This window comes from Lonchura striata, chromosome 12 (genome assembly GCF_050655825.1).
Source record: "Lonchura striata isolate lonStrDom1 chromosome 12, ASM5065582v1, whole genome shotgun sequence".
In the NCBI taxonomy this organism is placed as follows: domain Eukaryota; kingdom Metazoa; phylum Chordata; class Aves; order Passeriformes; family Estrildidae; genus Lonchura; species Lonchura striata.
Genome location: NC_140714.1, coordinates 11,644,936 through 11,667,472, shown reverse-complemented (window position 1 = coordinate 11,667,472; position 22,537 = coordinate 11,644,936). Strand labels below are relative to the sequence as shown.

The following is a 22,537-nucleotide window of genomic DNA, read 5'->3' as shown; positions in this document are numbered from 1 at the left end:
TTTGAAGTAGTGGTGAATATTTTTGAATAGTTTTGAAGCTATTTTTTCCTGTTTCTTGAATTTCTTCTGGACTTCTTCTCGCGTTGCACCTTTATCAGTCTGGATGGAGTATGCTTCATATGAATAAATAGAATTAGGAAAAAAAAAAAAAGGAAAAAAGAGCATACCTACCATTCCCATCTAAGCAAGAAACCCACTTGAGAGCTGGAAAGAGTTGGAGCAATGTGGATTGACTGGTAAATGCACCTGCTCTGTTAGGATTTGAAACTAGTTCACATTAGCAGTGCTTCCATGGACCATCTCTCATCCTACAGACAGGAAAACTTGACTGCATATTTAATGTAAATTTAAGTCTTGGGGGTGTCCTGTGCAGGACTAGAAGGTGACTTTGATGATCTTAGTGGGTCACATGCAACTCAGGATATTCTAAGATTCTATGAAAGTATTTCTTTTTTTATGTCATTTCATGCCTGTTTTCTGTTATGAACAGCACATTTTCTTCTCCCTCATCTCTGAGGAAGAGATGCAGAGCTATCTTTCAGAAAAACAGAAGACAAAGACCTTTGACAGATGCTCAACATTACTGCATGCAGAATCTGCCATATATTTATTTTTAACAGTATAGTGAGTCACAAAAGAGATGTGATTGGCAGTCCTATTGCATTCCAGGAGAGATGGTACAAGCCCTTAAGAGGTATGACCCAAAACATCACCTCTCCTTTTCATTTCACCTCTCCCTCTTTTATCCAATCCTTTTCCTGCTGAGTGGTGCTCCTTGGCTTTATCCACATGTCCTTCCTCTTCCCTTTGAGCTGAAAAGTCAAGAGAAGAAATATATGAGCACTGGAAAAGCCACTATAAAGCAAACTGCTGATTTTAAAAATAAGGGTACCTATTCACAGGCTGATTTAGAGAATTGTTTTGGCATGTACCTAAATGCAGCTGATCTCCACAAAATGTAAAACTGCACTAAAACTCAGATACCAGAAGTCAAACAGACATTGAGAAGCCCTTCCTGAGTGAAGCCACTTGCCCAAGCTGGTTAAGATATCCTATAGAAATTCCATGTGCTCAGGACAGCTCTTGGGCCCAAGAAACAGTGATAGCAGTAAGCTGACCCTGCACACCAAAATGCAGAGCCCCAGGAGATGAGATCCAGATTTTCAGATTTTCCTGAGAGCAGAAGGTGGATGCTTGGTGGTGCTGCAGGCAGGCAGCTCTTCAAACGAGCTCCACACATGGGAACAAACATGACCAAAGGCCTCACACCCAATGGGAAGCCGCTGGGTGCCGAAGGCAGCTGAAAATCTGGTGCTCAGAGTGGGCACTGAGCCCTGAGAAATCCAACTCCCATCCCTGCTGAAAATCTGTCACCACATCATCAATGTTAAAAGACAGGTTTTTCAAATGGGAAAAGCGCATTTATCACCCTCAGCAAACTCACGATCAACACAAGGCATAATTGCTCAAATGTCAAATAAAAATTCTCGGTTGAGCAAACACCACGCGTGGACCTTTTTTGATCCCTAAATATGAATGCTTTAGAACAGGATGAGCATGTGGCCTGCAAGGCTGGAATGGAGAGTGCTTTGTAACCTTAACTCTACCAGGCGTGATAAAGTGCCCGCGATCATGAAAAAAAGCTCATCTGAAAGACAGAGGGAAACCAGATGGGAAAAGAACACAAACTCTTAGCAGGAATTTCAGGGATTTTTTTTTTTTTTTGACATTGCTTTCAATTTTTCCAAAATAAAAATCTCATCTCATTGCTCGATGCTAAGTATAAATATGGTCTGATCCACCTGAGGCATTCTGAGGGCAAGGCTGAAAGGTGAGGGTTAGCTCTGGAGCCTCCCATGCCATCAGGATCTGTGAGCCCAGCCCAGGGGAGCAAGTACTGCCAGCCCCTCCACCCCCCAGGCACCTGGGGCTGCAGGAGTGCTACCTCAGCTATTGCTGACTGCAGCACCTTGGCTACTTCTGCTACTGCAGTTCTTTCTGCTGCCCTAGCAAATGCTTCAGCCACTCTTTCTGCTGCTGGGTTTTCCGATGCTCCCACCACAACTGCTGCTGCTCCTTCAGGAGTGACCATCTTCTCCACTGGGCTTTCTGCCTCTGGCATTGCAGCTGTTTTTTCTGCTCCTTCCACCTCGGCTTGTGATGCTGTTGCATCCTTCCCTGCTTCCTCTGGGGCTGTGACAGCCAACAGCTCCATGTCCCCTGCCAGGTCACCGGCAGCCAGCGCAGCAGGAGGATTCTTCCTTCCCCGGGGACAGCACAGCCGTAGAGCTGGCCTGGAACCTGCTGGTAGAAACAGAATGTGAAGCAGCACAACTAAAGAAATGTGTTTTCTGGTGTCACTACAAGGGGACCAGTGACAGGTCCTGGAGCCAGCAAGGACTGGCTTTCTCATGGCCTGCCTTGTCCATAGCAGTCCAGAGCAAGAGGCCAGGACTCACAGCACTTGTGCGGTAGCACAGTTTTGACTGTCTTGTCCTAGCCCCATGTTCTCCTGTGGATTGCAGCCACTTTTGCAGTTTTGAACCAAGGCAAAGCTCACACTGTATCCCAAAACATCTCACTGCCTCATATCAAGTGGTTTGTGCAGCAAAAAGGAGAATAAAAGGAAGGCTGATTCTTTCTCAAGATACATTTTTGATTAATATTCCAGGAAAAAACCCTAACATTCTCTACAGAGAAAACAGCATAAAATCCAGGAAATATGCAAGTCAAAGTGTTTTTTCAAATTGTCATATTCTTCTTCGAAAAGAATCTGAGGGTCATGTCCACAGATTGGGAATAGCAGGCATGGGTCAGACAGACATGGTGTGTCTTGTCCCAGAGTTTTGCTAATGCATCTCACTTCTGACCTGCACCAGCCTCCCTGCTGTAGTCTGTGCTCCCCATACACACCTTGGCTGTTTGGCTTCAGACTCTCTCTGCAGTCTCATAAGTTTTCAACTGGCATGTTTTTCCCAAATGCCATGGGAGGTACAGGTGAAATTTTGACAATTCAGTTATCTTTTCTGGTAAATACACAAGAGACACTGGTAGAAGAGATCCATAACTATCTAATTGCATGTACTAATCAGGTTTTGTATTAGAAAGATCCTCTACCAAGTGTAGCTGCTATTAGGTCAAAATGTAGTGAAGTAAATGAGTAATTCCCATAAAAACCTGAGAGGTGTTGTATTGTAGATGCTGCTACTCCTCCCTAGTGGCACCTACTCCAGTCTAGAAATCAGGACAAGTCTGAGAGGTGATGCTGGATGGACTAAATAGTATGAATTCAGAGCACAAGTTTAGGAGTCAGAAAGAGTCATTGAATCTGCTCATATCCACTGACTTGGGCAGGAAAAAATCAAACCACCATTTGATTAATTCCTGCATGTTTTGTCCCATCTCTCTTAGAGAGACGAACACAGGCAGTGGATTAACACACAAGTAACCTTTTGGCTTTTATTACACAGCAATACAAAGATTCTTGCAGCATGGAGACATCCTCAAGCTGGCTGTAACCCTGCCAGCACCACACCAGGGTTTGGCACAGCTCACAGCCCCCTGCACACCTCCTCGGGCAGTCCCAAGAAAAGGACAAGTAACACTTGACAGATGTGCTGAGAAACTGGGATCAGTGGGGGACCCTGATGCAGGCACAGGGAGGACATTGGCCATTCCCAAGCTCACATATGCTCCATAAACTACTGGCAGGAACTTGGGCAGGCCTGATGAAATAGTGATGACACCACTGTTCAATGCTGCTTAGCATCAGTAATTAAAAAAAAAGAGGAGGAAAAGTAAGGTGGAGAGCTATGAAAGGTCAGGATGGAATACACAAAAAGCGCTAGGGTTGAAGAAAAGACAGTAGTTGAGAAAAAAGGTAAAAGGAGAGCAGAGAAGGTAGAGGGGAAAAACTGGAGAAGAGAGAAACGGGACACAGATTGTCACTGCTGAGAGTTGTGCCCAAATGCACTTAAAGAGAAGACAGGGGCCGAAAGGCACGTGAAGTGTCCTGTCACACACACCTACATCCTTTTGGACACAAGTCAGTCACTTGCTCACTGAACAAGTTACCTGCATATCTGCTTCATTAAATAGTAACCCTGTAGGTCTGCTGACAAGAACATACTTCTCTCTCCTTTGGTAATTAGCCCCGAAGGCTGGTCATGCTCAGTGGCCATGAAACGCTGCAACAAGCAGCCTTTTCATGCCTCGAGCTTGCCTTTGTCCCCGTGTGTTCCCGTCGGGCTGGTGAAGGCAGGCGCGATGCCCGCCCGGCGCTGCTGCTCCCGGCCGCCTTCGGTCCCACCGCGCCCGGCCGCTGCCGGCGTCTCTCAGCGGCGCGGACAGGAGCGCGCTGGCGCGGCACTTCCAGCTTTTCCTCCTGCTTGGAAAACACCCAAGGGCACACTCGGGAGCGGCAATTTGCTGCCAGTCAGCTGGAGACAGCTGCGATTTGATGTGCTGGGAAGGGGAAGGGTCTTACAAGGCTCCAGAGATAGAGGAGAGGAAGGCCAGGGTTTTGTGGCAGGAGCTGGACAGGAACAGGAGGCTCAGCCCTTCTGCAGAGGCTGGGCACGCTGTTTGCTCAGCAAACCTGAAACTGGGGCTGAGCAGCTTTCTCTCATTTTTGCCACCAAGGACAGGATTGTGCTGGCCCCAGTCAGTGACTTATTCATAAGAGCACTAAGAGACTCAAACCTATTTTAACAAATATAAAATGCCTCCTAAAGTTCCTGCAATGTGGGTTGAGTTAAGCTAAAGCTGACATGAACACAGTGTAAGGAATTAAAATGGTTTTGGGTTTTTTGGTTTTTGTTTTTCTAAATTACTTTTCTTGTCAAAAAACAAAGAAAGCAGGTTACTAACACTTACCCCACTTACCCTGTTAGGAGCCTGAAAAGAAGCATGCATAGCCCAAAGCTTTAGCTTTATGATCACATTTCCCCTCCAAAATATTTTGGAGATAAATTCCAGGCGCTTCAGCCTGGAGAACTCCACTGGAGAACAGTGCAAAGATTAAAACCAAACATATTGCCAGTAATTCCTAGCAGCCTGTTCCAGCAGTGGGACCATGAACCTGGGAATGAACCTTCAGCTGTGCTTGACTCAAGATAAGACCTTGAGTAAGTCCTACCTGCCACTCTAGCCTGCAATACTCTGCAGGGGCAATGACTGAGAATTAGCAAAGGTTATTCCTTATTTTGTGGTGTCTGAGGTCTGGTCACTCCAAGTCTGTTTTTTTCAAGAAGCTTGCTGTCTGTCTGCACTGTTTTTGTATATATACATATTAGCATTTTGACCCATTTGCATGGGGGGCAATTTCACCTCCTAACCTCGAGTTTAACCTCATGAATTGCCTCTAGGCCACCAGAACATTACCCTGCTGCTTCCCCAGGAGAGTAGGCTGGCAGGATTTTGGATCAAGCCACCACTCAGCTGCACCATACTGTCAAAGTCCACCACCCTCTGCCCTGCTCACTCTGATGCCAGACCTGCATCTGTCCCAGCCTGACCTTCTTTTCCCAAGCACTTGTATACTTGGCTCAAGGCTCTATGTAGGTAAACTCCCTTGTGCTACACAAACCCTGTTCCTTCCACCAGAGACCACTTCAAAGTCTGTTTTCTGCTCTGCAACAATTCTGTTCATGGAGGGACACAGTTTGCAAAGTCCCTTTTTTTAAATCTCTCCCACCATTAGGCACTCATCTAATCTGCCCCCAGTCCAATTGTTTATGTCTGACTAATGTTCATTGCTTCAAAATCAGTTTGGAGCTAATGCTGTGTCTACCAGTTAAATGTTTGATGGAATGACATCAAAATCAAAACAGACAGAAAAAAAGTATTTCCCTTTGATATGCTGACCACATTGTACAAAACTCACTATTATAAGACTCAGGTTGCTTAGAATTTTGCCAGACCTTAATCTTTTGAATTTAAGCTTTTGATGCTGGTTGTCTGCCCTGCTGGAATTCAGGGTGAAAATTTTAGCTAATGCAGTTTGTCTACTACAGGAAAGCTTTTCACCCCAGTTAAAAAAAGAAAAACAACAAACAACTGTTATCTTGTGCAAGCTTTTTGGTTGAATAATGTCAGTGCTAACATTTGGAGCCCTGCTTTAAATTTTGACAGGAAGGTCACAATGGTGCCAGGGAATAATTTTTTACAAGAAGAGTAATGCACCTTTGTCCAAGCTGTGAGCCCCTGAAAAATCAGTTTGCATATGTTCTGTAGTGATTTGTGATAGGCAGCAAAAATATTTTTCAAAGTCCTGATTTCACAATTTCAATATTCTTTCAGTGCAGTGTTGGTTTCTTTTAATGTAATCTATAAAAATAGCCAGTGACCTTTAGTGACATCTAAACAGGCTCCCAGTTTCCTTCCATGGTTTGAAGCCTTAAACAATAGCCCCAAAGAAATGACTCAATACCACACACACATGTACTTGATGCCTGGGAAATTGCTGGTTGCTGGTCAGCAAGAACAAGGAGATTCACACAGCTCCAATGCATGGCAGCTTCAGAGAATTTGGGGAACTCAAGGCATCAAAGGCCTGAGATGCAGGAAACCAACATTCTCCCAGCCACCACTGTGAACTCCAAGCAGTGTGAGGATGCCTACGAGTTTTAAGTGAAAGATAATGAGGGTAAAAAACCTTTTGGGATTCCACAGGATGTTGTGGCTCCAGTCACTGAGCTGCCATGTGCTGAGCTCCCAACTTCTCAGCCCAGGCTGCTGAAGTCTTTCACTGTGGCAGAGTGGAGGATTTGTGCTCCCAAATCAGTATATTCTTATATTAGGGCAGAAGCATTAAATTGCCCTTGTTCTTCAAGGACGAGGAAGTTTCAGAATCCTATTAGGCCAAATTCACCTGACACCAGCTTTTAATATGTGTATGTATAACCTCAGACAGAAAGAAACCTTTGACAGCTCAGCTGGTAGAACTGTTGCCTTTAGACCACAAGCAATGTGTGTGAAACCTGAGAGAGGAAATCTGCAGGTTTCTGAATAAATCAGGATTCTGGAAGTGGGGTCAGCCTTCTGACAGTCACAATATGGCAACCACCAGTGTCCAAGGACAGTGGGCAGTTTGCAATGGATTAGTCGTTGCTCTGGAACCCCTGTGTCCCAAGGACTTCTTTTCTATATACCTGCCAAAGCTGCTATTTACCCAACATAGCCATAGCATTGGGTCATTAAACAATACTGATGGCAATGCCCAGAGAATTCCAAGCACCTATTGTACTATCACTGAATTCCTCCTTTGATCACCATGGTCAGAAATATCTGATTTTTATCACTCTTTAATAGCTCCCAATCAACTTTAAGAAGTTACCACAATGCTCATGGTAGAACCTTTGTCAGACTAGGCTAATAATTGACAAACCCAGAACAGCAGATCTCACTGGCTCTGCACTGTCAGTCATATATGACCTTCTCCATGGGCTTGAAACCCCAGGGAAAGGGTTGAGCTTCCATGTTGAAGATTACTCTGCCTGTGTCAGAGCAAAAAGAGCTGTAGGTGTGGAAGCTTTTTTCCAGCTTCCTGCAAAAGCCCACAGAGATTAATAGGGAAGAAAATTTTAAGTGCAGTCTCAGAAGGACACACACTCCTGAGCCTGAAATAGGAATTTTCCCATTCGTGCTGTTACTAGATCACTCAAGAGAAACACATCTTTCCCATACTCAAGGCACAACAAGACTCTTCCTTGTACAATTCTGCCACCCTTCACCTGTGTACCAGACCATGCTTACAAATAATCTGGCAACTCTCCCCAGTCCCTGTTATGACCTGGAGATACCTATTCTCACCACCTTCTCCTCACTGAGATGGTCTAATCCACACCTAACCCAAGCAGCTGCTTATTCAGCACATGCTTAGCACTCACAGCTTCTGGTTCAGATTTGGAGGGCTCGTGTGCCTCAAAGTTTGCCTGAGCTCTCCAACCATGCTGCTCCATCTAATAAAAGACATTATCTCTACCTACAAGCCTTGTCCAGCAGTAATCAGAGAAATGTATGTTGTCTGATTCCAGAATTTGTCAGTTAAAAGGAAATTAAAACCCAGTGCTCTGATGAATGCTTCTGAAAACAAAACGGTCAAAAGAAAGGAATCTGAAATCAAACGTATAAATTATAGAAGTTAATATTATTATTATTTTACAAATCCCTGTTTTCTGTATGCTGCTCTTGAGAGGCTTATTTTTGAAACCTAGGAAACCCTCAAGAATCAGAAACACTGGAAGTGAGTTTAGGACCAAGACTTCTCTTGGTGAAGGAGACAAACACCAACACACACAACTGCTTGTTTCAGTGAAAAAAAAAAAAGAGGGTTATCCTTGGTTTTGGATTTATTCTGTGAAACTAATGAAGACTATAACCCAGTTGCAACATATTTAATGAAGCACAATAAGCAGATGACAAATTTGCAACAGTCATTTGAAGAGGGAGCATTTTTAGGTAATCATAAGTTATGTAATGACATGATTAATGCTCTAGTTTGTAGGTAGTCAAAACATGACAATAATACATATAACAACATGTTTAATCCAGCTCAATAATGTGCAGTTATAAAGCCCTGTTCAGATAAGAATTTCTCTCTTTATTACCTACCTGGTGATGTACAACCTGGAAATTCCTGGCTTGACACTGAAGCACCAGACATTATCTAGAGACAATACAGTGGACTCAAGGCACAGCAGTACAGTGCATTGGCCAGTTCAGGGGAGCTTCTAAGGGGTTAAACAGTAATGGGAATTTACAAGACTTGCATGTTCCTGAGAAGTAAGAAAAAAAAGGAAAAATCACATATGTCTAAAGGAAACTGTTAGAGTAGGCAAGTTGGTATAAGCTACCTGGGGCAGATGAAAGAAAACGTGTGGATTGCATTCACCTCACCCAAGAAGCAGCTGTGTGTTCTGGTGGAAGTGCTGGTTTCCTGCCTCTAACATGTGCACACATTCATGTCCCTTAGTTGCAGATCACAAACCCATTAGTCCAGTTATTTGATTTGTAAAGTTTATGAAATCATAAGGATTTTCACTCTGGTGTATTTTGGGAACTCTGCAGACTTTCAGTGCTCCTACTCAAGTCAACCATGCAACCAGATGATTAAGCTAAATTCAGATAAAAGAATATCTTTATTTGATACTTAAACAAAACCACTGAGCTCTGAAACACTAAAGTGCTATTTAATGACCACTATGGCAGTGTGACAGCCAGATGCAAGCTGCTCTGTGCTGTCCAAACTCAGCTTCCCAGGGGTGATGCTCTGCGTGACACAGACCCTCCTAGCAATGAGTCTGACAGCACAGGGTAGCTCCACTATGTTTGAGCCACCACAGAGCCAGGGAGAGCACCCATCTCCTCTGACTCTGGGTGGGACAGAGGGGCTGAGCTGCCCTTCACAGCAGCCTGATGCTGCACTATCCCAAACTGTGAGCATCACTCTCTGCAGGCTCACGGAGCTGCTCTTGGGCTCTGCCTCTTCCCACTGAAGCCAGTGGGCATCATGTAGGCAGCAAGTGGGAAAAGGCCTTGGACTGTGCTTCTGCTGTATGGCTAGTCAGCCCATAAAAAGATTTAGGGTTACTAAAGAATAAACATCCATTTTCTCAGGGAAACCTTTATAGAATATATGGATGTACCAAGCTTTTCATTTGGTGAGCTCTAATTACTGAAAACCCCCCAGATGCAAGTAGCCAGACCGTGCTCAGACTCTCAGAGGGACACTTGAAAAGCTCTCCTCTAATCACCATGCTGGGTCAGAAAAGCAGAATTAGAAAAATTCAAGCAAATCCCTTCTGGATTCTCAAAGGAAGCTCTTATCCAATCCTACCATCTACTGAGAAATTCTGTTTTTGAAGGAAAAGGACCTGTCTCCCATCATGAAAATTTCCTCCAGCATCTGAACTGAGCCAAGTGCAAATGAAACCTTGAACCTATGCCCAGAATGATCATCAGGAACTGAAACTTTTGAATTAGAACAATATAAAATATGCCAATAAAAAATTCTTTACTGCTAATCCTGTTCTGATGTATAGGTCTTGCCTCACGTCCCTCCTAGCCCAGCTAAAAGCTGGGCTGTGCAAAAAACCCAGAGAGACCCCACTCACAGCATTTCTGACACAAGCCAGGGAGCAGTTGAAATTACAAAAGACAGTTCTCAGATCAAAGAAATCCACCTCACTTTGCATGAACTTTTAGATAAACACAAAAAAACCCTGCTAAAAGTTCACTGAAGGAGTGACTCTTTCCTGCAATCACCCTCACACAAATCCTCTATTTGCCATTTGTCTTGATGGGTGGTAAGGTCTTAGGGCAGGCACCACGACTTCCTCTGCATCAGTAAAATACCAGCACCATCAACTTCTGGTTCTAAATGGAGTCTGTGAGTCCTGCCACAGTATAAATAAAAATCATAACCTATCCAAGCCCTAACATGACTTCATGAGAACCCTCCCCTCCTCTATCCACGCTGCTCTAAGATATTGAGGTCAGATTTAGTGGGGTTGGACATGTAAAATCGACTAATGCATGGTATGTCCAAAAGATCAGAGACTGGGAAACAAGACACATGATCAGGTCATACCAGAGCAAAAGTGAAACACTGGTAACAGAACTCATCTCTCTCTCATTCTTCCTTTCCTTTAATCACCAGATGTTCTCCATTCAACTACCTGCTACCCTCTCTGAGATTTAAATTAGGTGCATGGTACTCTCAGAGACATGATCACAGCACAGAAAGGTTATAGGAGAAATACATTTTTGCCTTGGCATCCTACAACTGGTAAGAGATACAAAAAGAACTAAAAATCCTGTGATGACAAGCTAGCTTCAGGCACCCTACCTAAAAGCTCAGAAATCTCACTCCTTCCTTGTATTAGAGTGAGCAGCTTCACAAAGACTCAAACCCTCAATTATCTTCAGGGTTATTGTGAGGTGACTGCGAAGCTTTCTCGTCAGGCTGCTAGTGGGGGGGACAAAAAAAGCTTTCTGAATCAGGCCCTTATCATTTATACCACATTACAATCCAAAATGAAAAATTACTTGCTCCAGATTTGATAGAATAAAGCATCTTGAGATGCCACAGAAATATCCAATTTTCAATAAAGACATTAAACCTAAGCTTCAAAAAAAGAGAATAATTACATTGCTTTTGCTTTGAGTTCTAATGTTAAAAGTGTCAATTTATAAAACTAGGTAAACAACCACAATTCCTAAGCAGACTGCAACTAATTAGACCCCTTTTGATCTTTTATTTTGCCTAGAAGCTTATTTAACAACTTTACACAAAACTCAAGGTTTTGACACACTAGTGGACTGGGGGAGGGAGGAGACCACAGAAAAGAAAATTTTTCTCTGCTGCTTGCTGAGGTGGGAGACTGAAGCACACTCACTAACAGCAAGCCTGGGAAGCTTTTTAGCCATGAAAACAATTGCCTCTTATTTGAGCTGTCTTGATGGAGACAAAAACTAAATCAAAGCACAAATCAAACGCTCCAGCTCTACACACACTGTTTGTGTGTGGGAATTACTGGTTTAGATGAAGGAGCACAACGCAGACCAAACAGCACAACTGCAGAGCTGCTGCTGCAAATAAACTGAGCTCTGGCATTGCAGCACTCCCCAAAAGGGCTGCACAGTGCAGAGGGAGGAGGCAGCTGCAGTTTCCTATGAGCAGGAATGCCCTACCCTGCAGAGGAGGGGTCCAGCAGGGTCTACTGGGAGTAGGACAGGCAGTGCTTGTCAGAGCAGCAGAGCCCATCCTGTGCTGTGCTGCACCAAAACAAATCTTTGAGCAAGTTGACTCCAACTTGGGGCAGCAGAAAGCCCTAGACAATATTTCCGTGTCCCTTCCAGCTCCTTCCCACAAAGAGCTGACATTAAAATAACCATGAAGGCTGGGTGACATGGAAGCCAGTAGGACTTGGGCACTTGTCACTTCTGTGAGCACATGACATCCACCTCCTTTCTGTAACAGGAGAGACAGACATCCCTATCTGCCAGGAACTCAGCACAGCAGCAAAGTCAGGAGTGTTAAGGGCAAAAAGCTCCTTGTCCTGTCCTGAAATTAAGCAGTATAATTAGACTTGAAGGACTCAGGTCATTGGGCTCATGCACACAGACAAAAGCAAAAGACACAAACATCCTTCCTCCTCCATACAACTGGAGACCATTCCCCTGTGGATCATCCCAGTGGCTGTCTCTGCAATCTTCCCCAGAGGGTGACAGGTTCACAGCATCCCCCTATTTGCAGCAGCCTTCCCACTGCCCTTGGGGTGAGGGTCAGCCCTGACAGCAGGAAGCCAGGCATGGAGAGGGAAGAGTAACAGAGGGAAGGGAGAGAGGCAGTGAGCTGCTCCAAGCAGCATAGCTGTGTCTGCAGTGACATGCTCCTGTCTGCAAGCAGATCCCATCAAACAAGTATCTGGATAAATCTGAAACGGCCATAACCATCTTGATTTACTGGTTCAGCTGTGTTAATCCTCTAACAAGCAAACCTCATGGGGCCTGATGCAAACCTCAGTCTGATGTTAGTAACAGACCCCCGGTGTTTCCCTGTTGCCACTTCACTGTCTTTAGTTTTGAGGTGGGAAAATCTGAGCTTACCTGATAGCTGAATTTACCCAAGATGCTTTATCCAAGCAGGAATAAACATGCTGATGGCAGCTCTCAGCCTCCACTGAGTTGTTACAGCCTCCCCACACCCACACCCAGGTACCACCCAGAGGATACAGATGCAGCCCTTGACTGTGTTCCATTCTCCCACCCGAGGCTCACAACCACTAAGAAAGCTTAAAACATTGCCAATTTCTTGAAAAATTGGTCTTCCTTACCCAGTTCCAAGGCTGTCCTGGATTGCAACTTCACTTCCTTTTCTCTTCACTCTCCTGCAGGTGCATCAGCTGAATGATGGTTCAACAGAGGAAGGGAAGAAGGAAGTGACCAGAGGTGGTCCCTGCACAGCAGCAGAGCTATTTCAGACTGCACATTGCAATGTTAATGATTTCAAAGAAAACCATTTGCAAAGCTAAAAGCTTAATGTAGGAACAAAAATCAATATACTGCTCACTGAAGTGCCCTGATACTGGAGACTCTAAAGCATCATTCAGGTAGACAGCACTGGGCATTCCCTCCTTAACCACAGCCTGCAGACCAGGAGAGATAGGACAGTGCTTTAATTTATTCTCTTTGTCATTCTAATATAGATCTTCCCTTTTAAAATGGTGTCTGTACTTTATACTGCAATCTGGGTTCAGAAATAGAACAAGTCCTAAAAGCTGGGATCAATACATCCCACATCATCTTTCAGAAGGGAGGCAGAGAGCACAGTAAAGAGAAGAGAGCCAAATGCCCTGCTGGCAGAAACAGTGAGTTCCTAGATGGTGCTGTTTAAAATATGAGCCAAAGTATGGACTCAAATTTAGCTAACTAAATTAAAAAAAAAAAAAAAAGAAAAAAAAAAAGAGAGAATTAGGGAAAAAAGTCCAAAACACCAAACCAATTAAAAAACCCAATACAAACAAAAATTCTACTCATCCTTCTTTTGCCCAGAATAGCTCTCTGCAAATAAATCTAAGCCTCTTCCAAATGTTAATAATTTATAATGTGTAATAATTTATAATGTATAATAAATACTAATAACACTGGCAAACAGGACTGTTGGGATGCAGAAACTGAGCAGAAAGTCTGATGCACCCAAGGCAACAAGCCAAAGAGATGAGCCAGCTCACTTGCCTGCTGCCCATGCTGCTCTGGCACAGAAGAATCTCTTTCCTTTCTCCACCTGAGAATTTTAAGTAATTTATCTGGAGCTACCCACCAGTGAAACAGTAAACATAAAGGCTCATTTTCCCTGCAAGGACAAATTCTGTTTTAAGGTACAAAACATCCAGGTTCTGTGAATCCATAGAAATTATGATCCTGGTTCCAGAAAATGTCAAATGCTGTGAGTCTGGTCTGTCTCTTTTTAAGAAAGGATTATTCCCAAGGTTTTCTTGTTTGTTTTTGTATGCCAGACTCCTGCCCTCTGAGCAGAGGTGGAGCATGAGAAGGCATTTCCCTGTGTTGACCACAGTGGGCTTGAAAATCTTCCTAAAGGAAGCAAGCTTAATAAACAACAGCAATCAGTCCAGCAAACCTCCTTGGCTCCCAATAAACAAGGAACAGAAGGAAGTAGATTAAAAAAAAACACCCCCACCCCCCCCACCCCCCCCACCCCCCAAAAAAAAATTAGTGGAGGGAATATTTTGAAAAAGTGGCCTGTCAATATTTCATTTTGCTTTTTGCATCAATGAAATTTCTAAGAATTTACATGTTGTGGGGTAATTCCAGAATGAAAACTAATATTTGTGTGCAAGTCTCATACAGCTGTAACAGTTAAACAAGAACTAGCTCTATACAGTTTATGGGCACTGAAATGATGATCAGGTATAGAAGATGATCTCCAGAATTTGCAGGGCTATTAAAAAGTGCCTCTCTCCAAAGGAGACAGGTTAGTTCACAGTAGTTGTATGTACATAGGTTACCCCACGTGCTCTGAGGTGTCCCTATAATCCAAAATTATTCAGGCATCCTTAGAGGAGAGTGTGCAACAGGCACAGAAATTTAACTAAAGTTTGTTTTTTTCTGATCTAATTGATGTAGGTTTCTCAATCTGACATTGCCCTAAGGGTCAGAGATACTCTCTACTTCTATTACATACAGATGCCAGATCCATATAGCTGTGTTCCACAAGAAAGAAATCCCCAAAGATTCCAATTGTTTAAAATAAAAAACCCAAGCAAATGAAAAACAAACCTTCTCCTGCCACCTACTCAACAAGCACATGCAACCCTACCCAAACACTTTTGCTAATGCTTTGCAGTAACACTTGCTCAACACCAAACAAAAGCACCTATAAGTCACCAAGTCAGTTGGTAAAATCAGATCTAATATGTCAAAATATTTCAGTTTCACCCAAACACTCTTGGTTAGTTAGTGCTAAATATTCATTCCACCTCTTAATCCTTCTGCTAGGCAAGCCAGATTTCCTGCTAGCAAACAAAGTCAAGCAACATGTCTAAGATCACAGAGGAATGTTGCCTGGACCAAAATAATAACCAACATCTCATCCCTCAGTCTGCCCTCCTCCAAAAAACAAGAGTGCACTCCTTCCACTTCAGTACATTTCACCTTGGCTTTAATCCACTGCTTATTTGTCTTATTTCCTCTCTCCTAGAATCCAAATAAATCTTCATGGTGCTAACTGAGCTCCTACAAAACAAATGGTGGAAGAAAAGCATCTCAACCCCCTAATTCATTGAACAGCTCAGGCAACCCAGGAAAAGGAGCTGCCACGTGTCCCCTGGTGACAACATCCCTCAAGGTGACTTCTTTAGAGGAGCACCCACCATTTCCTCAAGGCAGCCACGGCAGCTCACTCACTGTCCCTGCTTGAGCACTGGGGCTGGAGCCTTCAGTTTTGGCTTGCTGCACTGCCTGCTGGGTTTGATGCAGCCCCTGAATCCTTCCACCAATTCTTGGGAGATGAGGTTCACCAGAGAGCATCAGGGCATGTTTAGAAAGCAATGGCTGAAGAGTGTCCTGAAAGCTCTATGAGTACAAGTGCTTTTGTTTCCACAGGAGGAATGTCTACAGGGCTGCATTTAGGGCAAGGGCAAAGCAACATCTGTGTGCTCCCAGCAGCAGCAGTACAGGCACGGCTGCAGCTGCAAAGCCCCTCCAGCTTGGCTGGTGCTCTCTGCTAACTGCTGGCATAAATATAGTAACAGGGTTGCACATATGGCAGGCTGTTTAATTTTAGAAATCAAAACTATTGAGTGATTAAGTTAGTCATCCTTCCTCAATTTGGGACCAATACAACACTACCAGAGGCAGTGGTCATAACCACTGTGGTTTGCCAGAGAGCAGGAGAGCGCATGTGCTCCTGCAGCACAGGGAACACCAGAAACCCCATCCTGCTCTGCCCAGCCTGGCTTCTCAAAGCTGGATCAGACAAAAGGAAGAAAATCCAACTTAAACCAGTCTTCAATGAAAACTGGGAGCCTGCAGATTTGCATACATGAACATGCACAGCCTGCAACATGTTCTGGCTGGGGCGTGGCAGAACCACTGTCCTGAATACGGTGCTTTCAAAAAATGAGATGAGAATAACACTGTGCCAATTGGCCTCTGGAAGTGACACCCATTCAGATCTCAGTCAGGGACTGGAATTTCCTAAAGGAAACTAATCAAGAGGGAAATGGGAGTCCAGTTCAGCCAGCATGGCTGTCTGGGTGCAAACACGCCTGGGTCAGGATTAAGAACCAAGCTGTGTGCTGAGACACTGCACAGCCCCTTGTCACCAGCTGGCTGAGTCCTGCTGTGCTCAGCAGCCCAGCCTGTGCCAACATAAACCCACTCATGGCCAGGGGGAGCCTTGATGCACCCCAAAACCAGCTGCTCCCTCTGCAGAGCCTGTGGCTTATCCTCAGCTGCAGCATCAGTGGCACCAGGAGGATGCAGCCCTGCAAAGCCAGCCAGTATCTTTCCCTTCCAGTGAAAACCAATGAATGGGGAAAGCAAACGCCATGGAGGGATTTTCTGTTTCTCTAGACAAACACTCTAAGAACAGTTCAAAAGAGGCTAATTAAATTCCAAAATCCCTGCGCAAATACATTAATAATGATTTTGAAATTAGCAGTTAACCAAGGAAGTTTTCAAGGTGGGAAGTGTTTGATACAGAAGAGTGTGTGAGAAAGAGCTGCCCAGCCTACGTTAGAGACAATCTCTCTGGCTAGCACACATCTTCAGGGGAGGGGGCATAGCAAATGCTCCTGGGCCCAGGAGCAGCAGTGTCCCCAGGCTGCAGGGGGACAGAGAAGCCAATCCCCTTTCATTCCAAGTCACCAGGAAGCCAAGCAAACATTAAATGACATGGCCATGAGTCTGAACTGTTGCTGCATAGCTTCACCAAAGAGCTCCTCTTAACCATTTCCAGGATGAAGGAAAAGTAAAAGACTTTTTTTTCTCTCTTGCTGTCATTTCAGGAAAATTTCCAACACCAGATAAGTATTTTTTGTCTTCCCACAAAGGCAAATCAAGAGTCTGCTCACCCTGTGCATGACGCATGAAAGGATGAAAAATGGATAACTTGTTATAATTGCTCATATGGCAGTGGAAAAATCTGATATTGTTGCATGGTCTGCACTCCCACGGTTCATGGAAACTCTCAATGTTAAAAGCCATCATTCTCACAAGCAGGAAGGACAAGAGTACCATTTTTCATTTAATGATGGCAAACCAAGAAAAGAAGTGATGTGAAAAAAACCCAGAAAGAAAGTGATGTGCCCTTGTAAAGTCCGTGGCAGAGCAAGGATTTAAATCCACTGGCTGGAGCCCTGAGCATCAGGTCACCCCATCTTAGTCAAATCTCCAACCACAGTCACAAGATTCTCTCTTCATTCTTTTCCTTTTATTCTCTCCATGTCTTTTCCCAGCAAAATACAATGATTTTTTTTTTTTCAGGTACGATCTCATGAGATACTGATTCATATGCTTGTTAAAACCCAGACCCATTATACCTCTTTTTGCTTTCATTCACTAATTTTATTGTCCTATAGAAGAAAAGATTTTCTGGTGAGATACATTCACTGTGCTGCCACTACTGCTAAAGGCATAGAGCTGCCATCATCTTCCGGAAACAGGCTTGTTTATTGCATAAATCCTGGTTTCAGTGTTTTGCTAAATACAGAAATTAAGCACAGGATAATAAATTCCAGGGTCATTCTTCCTTTGGATTTGACAAATAGAACTGCAGTTCTTTCCCCAGCCCTGAAGTACCTCTTTAAAAAAGCAGTCAGCAGTTTGATAACTTTAGATAAACCATTTAATTTCCAGAAGGAGCCCTGTCTGTATACACATAGTCTACTGGGTGTTCTCCCTTCTCCCTGGCTGCTCCCTGTTGGGAAGCAGAGGCTTTGGTTGAGTAACTGGCAGTCTCAGCTTTCTGCATCACAAAGCTGTCTCATTCAAAATTTAAGAATCTCTTTTGTGAACCATAAGAAACTGTGTTATTTACCTCAGTAGCAACCCAAGTATGCTGTTCTACAGTTTCACAGCCTAAGAGAAGAGGGTCAACAATGTTTTTTTAAATTTGTATGAAACTGGGAGGGAAAGTAGGTAATAAAGATATAATTTTAAAAATGACCAAGAATTGGGAGGGACTGGCTTAGGAGGGGAAACAATGAAAGAGTGGAAAAGCTATGCAGTTTCCTTCTCCTGTTTAAATGCTGCAAGAAAGGAGAATAACTTAGAGATAAATTCAGCTGGTAGAACTAGAAGAGAAGGAAGGAAGTTAACTGCCAAATTCAACTAGATCGCCAAAAAAAGCCTCCAAGCAGTTTGATTCATTATGCCATGGTTAATCCTGCTTAGGGAGAGATTTCACATCTGAAAGCAGCTCAGATAAAAGAAACCAGAGGTGTGCTCACCATATATGAACACACATTAGCTACCTTTCACTAAACCCTGCACATTGATAACAGCAAAAGCAGGACAGCTCAATGCAAACTGGTCATCAACATCTCCACAACTTCAGACAGAGGCAGCCCTTCCCAATAACACATTTCTCTGAGAGCTCTGTCTAGCAAAATGCATGGAAGAGTCAAGATGGCAGAAGAACTCCAGGATGTTAAAATTTATTTCCTTGTAACCATCTCATTGTCTTTCAAGCTGAGGCAGCTTGAGCACACGAAGGAGCTCAGCCCAAGGTGCTCAGGACAGTCATTCCCACTCACACCACTTGTGTCCCCTCTGGAAATTTCACATGGGTAAGTCAATCTTTCTGCACAACTGCTGCAGCACAGGCCTGTCCTAATGTGCTAATGTGGAGCTGTTGATCATCCAGCCAGGAAAGCCAGTCAGTCCCCTGGAGAAGGGCTTGCACCATTTGGGTTTGCACTGGGGCCCTTTGCAGGGCACACAGAGATCCTCCATAGACAGTAGCTCACTGCCAGTGAGGGAAGGTGGGCAGCAGAATTTCTGAGTGTGATAATCTCTTATAATGGCAAAAACATGTTTTGCCCATGCTAATGCTTCTTTTTTCCACCTGAAAATCTCTAGGAACAGCCAGTGTTAAAAAGTGCAGAATAAGGCCCCATAAAACCTCCTGTCTGGAATGTGGGAACTATTAATCAAGAACATCAATGCTTTTGCATGAAAATATTGTTAGATTTTGTGGTTTGTACTTTTCCATGCATCCTTGGCTAAGGATTTTCCCCCACTGTTCTCACAGCAGCTAACCCTGAGAAGGTATGGTCACAGAAGATCCTTACTGCAGAGATTTCACAGCCTTTTCCAAATCAATGGCTAGAGACATACCATGTTAATCCTGATCAGTAACAAACACCTTTGCTGTGATTATATTGCTAACAACCACTTAAGGCTTCTTATGTCTCATTTCATTCTCGCAGCTGTGTCTGGTATTTTAGTCACTTCTCCATCCTTTTTCTCACTTGTCCATTCTTCCACATTCTGCTAAAATTGAGGAAAAGAAAAATAGAAAGAACTGGAGTGATTATCAGAATAGAAGACTCCCACTCCCACTGCTTCTCCCTCCAGCTGAGGATTGCATCCCTGTTGGCTCTCCCTTTCCCTAGCTGAGCTCAGGAGTGCTAAGCCACCCTTCAAATCCTCCTTATTAGAACAGGTCTATCACATTGTCTGGGATAGAATAGAGTGGAAAAAAAAAAATCACAAACCAGCAAGGCTGAGTTGCTGGGAGAATTGTTCTAGGCAAACATTGCAGTACCAGCACTACACAGGTATTTATAGACCTTATGGGCTGTTCCTAGAGGCAACAACCCCAGGCTAAGTGCCACTACTCAGGGGTTGGGATGACAGCTAGACATTGTGGGATAGCACTGGAAAGAGCTGGCACAGGCAGAGCATGAGTTATTTGGGAACAGAGACAGCTCCTTGGCTGTGCTAAAGGTTGCCATACCTCAGTAAGCCCATTTGCAAGGTAGCCTTCATTATATGCAATACAGCAATGCCAAATCCCAAGAAACATTCCACTTGTCTGTAACACACTGTAATGTGAAAGAACAGAGAGTTTACTTGCAACAGACACCAAGCTTGAAGAAGCATCTGCTTTAGTCAGCTGTCCTTTTTGTCAGAAGGGGTTAGATGTCATAGCTGAGATGCCTGGAGGTCAGCAACACTGGTCAGTGGGGCAGAGCAGGGAATCCTGGCTCCTGCCCTCTGCTTGGGAGGGTGCTTTGTCTCATAGGCAAAAGCAGGTGAACCAAGATCAAGACTTTGTTCCTCATTCAACACTGACTTACTCTGTAACCTTGAACAAGCTCCTATACCACACCTTCCCCACGTGGAAATGGGGAAATTTATCCACTTCCCTGTGCTTGTGTGCCTGGTGCAGCAGGTGCCCATGAGGCACTTTCAGGTCACTGGCTCAAGGGTGCCAGGCAAGAGCAGAACCTGGCTGTGTTAATACATCCTGGGCTCATTCCACACAATCTTAGAGCCTGCCTCAATGTATGTGAATTTTTTCCAGCACTCCACGAGTTCTTCTGTATAGCAAAGTTAAAGCAAGCAAGAGAGAGAGAGAGGTTCCCATTTGATTGGCTGTGACTAGCTGCAATTAAAAACTATAATTTATTACCCTGGATTATGAGTATAATTTCAATGCAGAGAATTAAGGTTTTCTTCTGAGATGGAAATAAAGATTAATTTTTAATTTCCTTTCTCACTGCACATTTAAGAGCAATGGACTCCATAGAAAACTACAGGTCAAAGTAGTTTTATGGAGGAATGACAATGTTCCATTGCAGAATAATTTAATGCTCTTGCTGCCTTTTTAATATTTGACTGCAGCTCCCTCATGCGAAACAGCGGCAGCAGATGCTGTACACGTTTGCTGCAGCACTCAGGTCAAAGTGACTTTGAAACAACAAAGTTTCACTGCTCGGGATGTGGACAGCTTTTGGAGTTCCCTGATGCAGGCAGCTGCCTTCCACAAGAAGGGCACAGGCAGCCCTTCCACCGAGGCAGGCAGCTGCTCTGGGGATGGGGAGAGCAAAGGGGCAATTAAAGGTCCAGGAAAGAGAAGGACACTGAAGCCTGAATGGAATAGGTACCAGCAGGTGCATGCCAGCTCAGACATGGACAGGGACATTCAGATAAAGCAAGGGAAGTATTTCCACCCTGGAAATGCTCCTGTAGGACAGCAGGACTCTGTTTGCTGCACATACACTGTGTTATTCCAGTCTGCACAGCACGTCAGCAGAACACAGGGGAACACTGGGAACCATGACCTGGAAAGGAGAATCCAATGCAACATGAGAAAAGAGAGGGGGACGGTGTGCATCCATTCCTCCCAGAACAAGCACCTCTCAGGACAGGATTTTCTGTTGCTGTTCACAGCAGGCTGATACCAGCATATGCCATAGGCTTAATATTTAAGTTTGGACAACAGGCAGTGAACAAAGTCATCACTGAAATTCAGGAACACTTTAAATTCTTGCTCTGGTGGTAGAAATAAATAAAAAACCCAAAAAGAAACAAAAAACCCCAAACACAAACAAGAAAAACAAAAAGAGAAAACCTCCCAAATGAAACAATAAAACTCTCCCATATTAATTGCTTGGATCCCAGTTAATTGAATAACCCTGTGCTGATGGAACTGCATCCTCAATGGCTGGTAATATATAGTATAACCTTTCCATTGCAAGGTTTTTAAAATTTATTGGCATCTTATACCTGGCATTTTGATGCCTAAAAGCAATTAGATGCCTAAGTGATGCAACTGCTGAGCACTGTGCAGGGTCACCAGGAGGAACATCCCCCAGGGACACAGTGGTGACAGTGCTTTCAATGTGAACCAGACCTCTGAGTGCCAAAGATCCCCAGCTCTCTTGGTGGCCTTCAGATGAAGTCTGCTTAAGCAGGGGAGAGAAGACTTTGTGAAAATCTTTTCCCTATGTGAAATCTGTTCACATAGAGATCTTAGGGGAGATTTGGACAGAATAATGAAACAACTTCTCAAAGTTTTGGCAGTCCCTCTCCCTCTAGGAGTTCCAGGAGGCCTGTAAAGTAGATTCATTTTCAATGCAGAAAAACAGCAGAGCTAGGAGCCCAGTTTGGGACAAGTCAACAGCTGTCTGCTACTCACATCTCAGCTTATAAACTGATCCTGTGTAAGATGGCAGTTTCATGAGGCATCTCCTCAAAAAAAAAGAGGACAAAAAATTAAACAGTGCTGCCATTCACCCAGAAGTCTCTACACAAACTATATCTCAACCTTTTCATGTTAAGTCTCAAAATAGAAGATATAACACCCACAGACAGGTGTGGGTATATAATACCCATAACCTCCACTGCCCAGGCAGCAGGACTGCTCTGAGTCTGCTGCTCCTGCAGGGACAGCTCCAGCCATTTGATGTACTTCTGCTCCTCAGTCCAGGGAAAGACTCCTCTGAACTCTCAGAAAAAAATCAAGATGAGAAGTTATTTGGAAGCACTCTAGAGAAAGCAT

The 22,537-nt window shown here is 44.0% G+C and overlaps 1 long non-coding RNA gene across 2 annotated transcripts; it reads right to left on the bottom strand.

Moving 5' to 3' along the window:
- Positions 1–740: 740 nt before the first annotated feature.
- LOC116184087 (uncharacterized) lies at positions 741–22,401 on the bottom strand. Of its 2 annotated transcripts, XR_014958149.1 has the most exons (4): positions 19,988–22,401; positions 12,840–19,521; positions 2,060–2,304; positions 741–812 (listed from the first exon to the last, which is right to left on the bottom strand). It is a non-coding gene; the product is annotated as an uncharacterized LOC116184087 (long non-coding RNA). The 2 variants fall into 2 exon arrangements; XR_014958148.1 differs by having other exon boundaries at positions 12,840–22,401.
- Between the last annotated feature and the right edge of the window lie 136 nt (positions 22,402–22,537).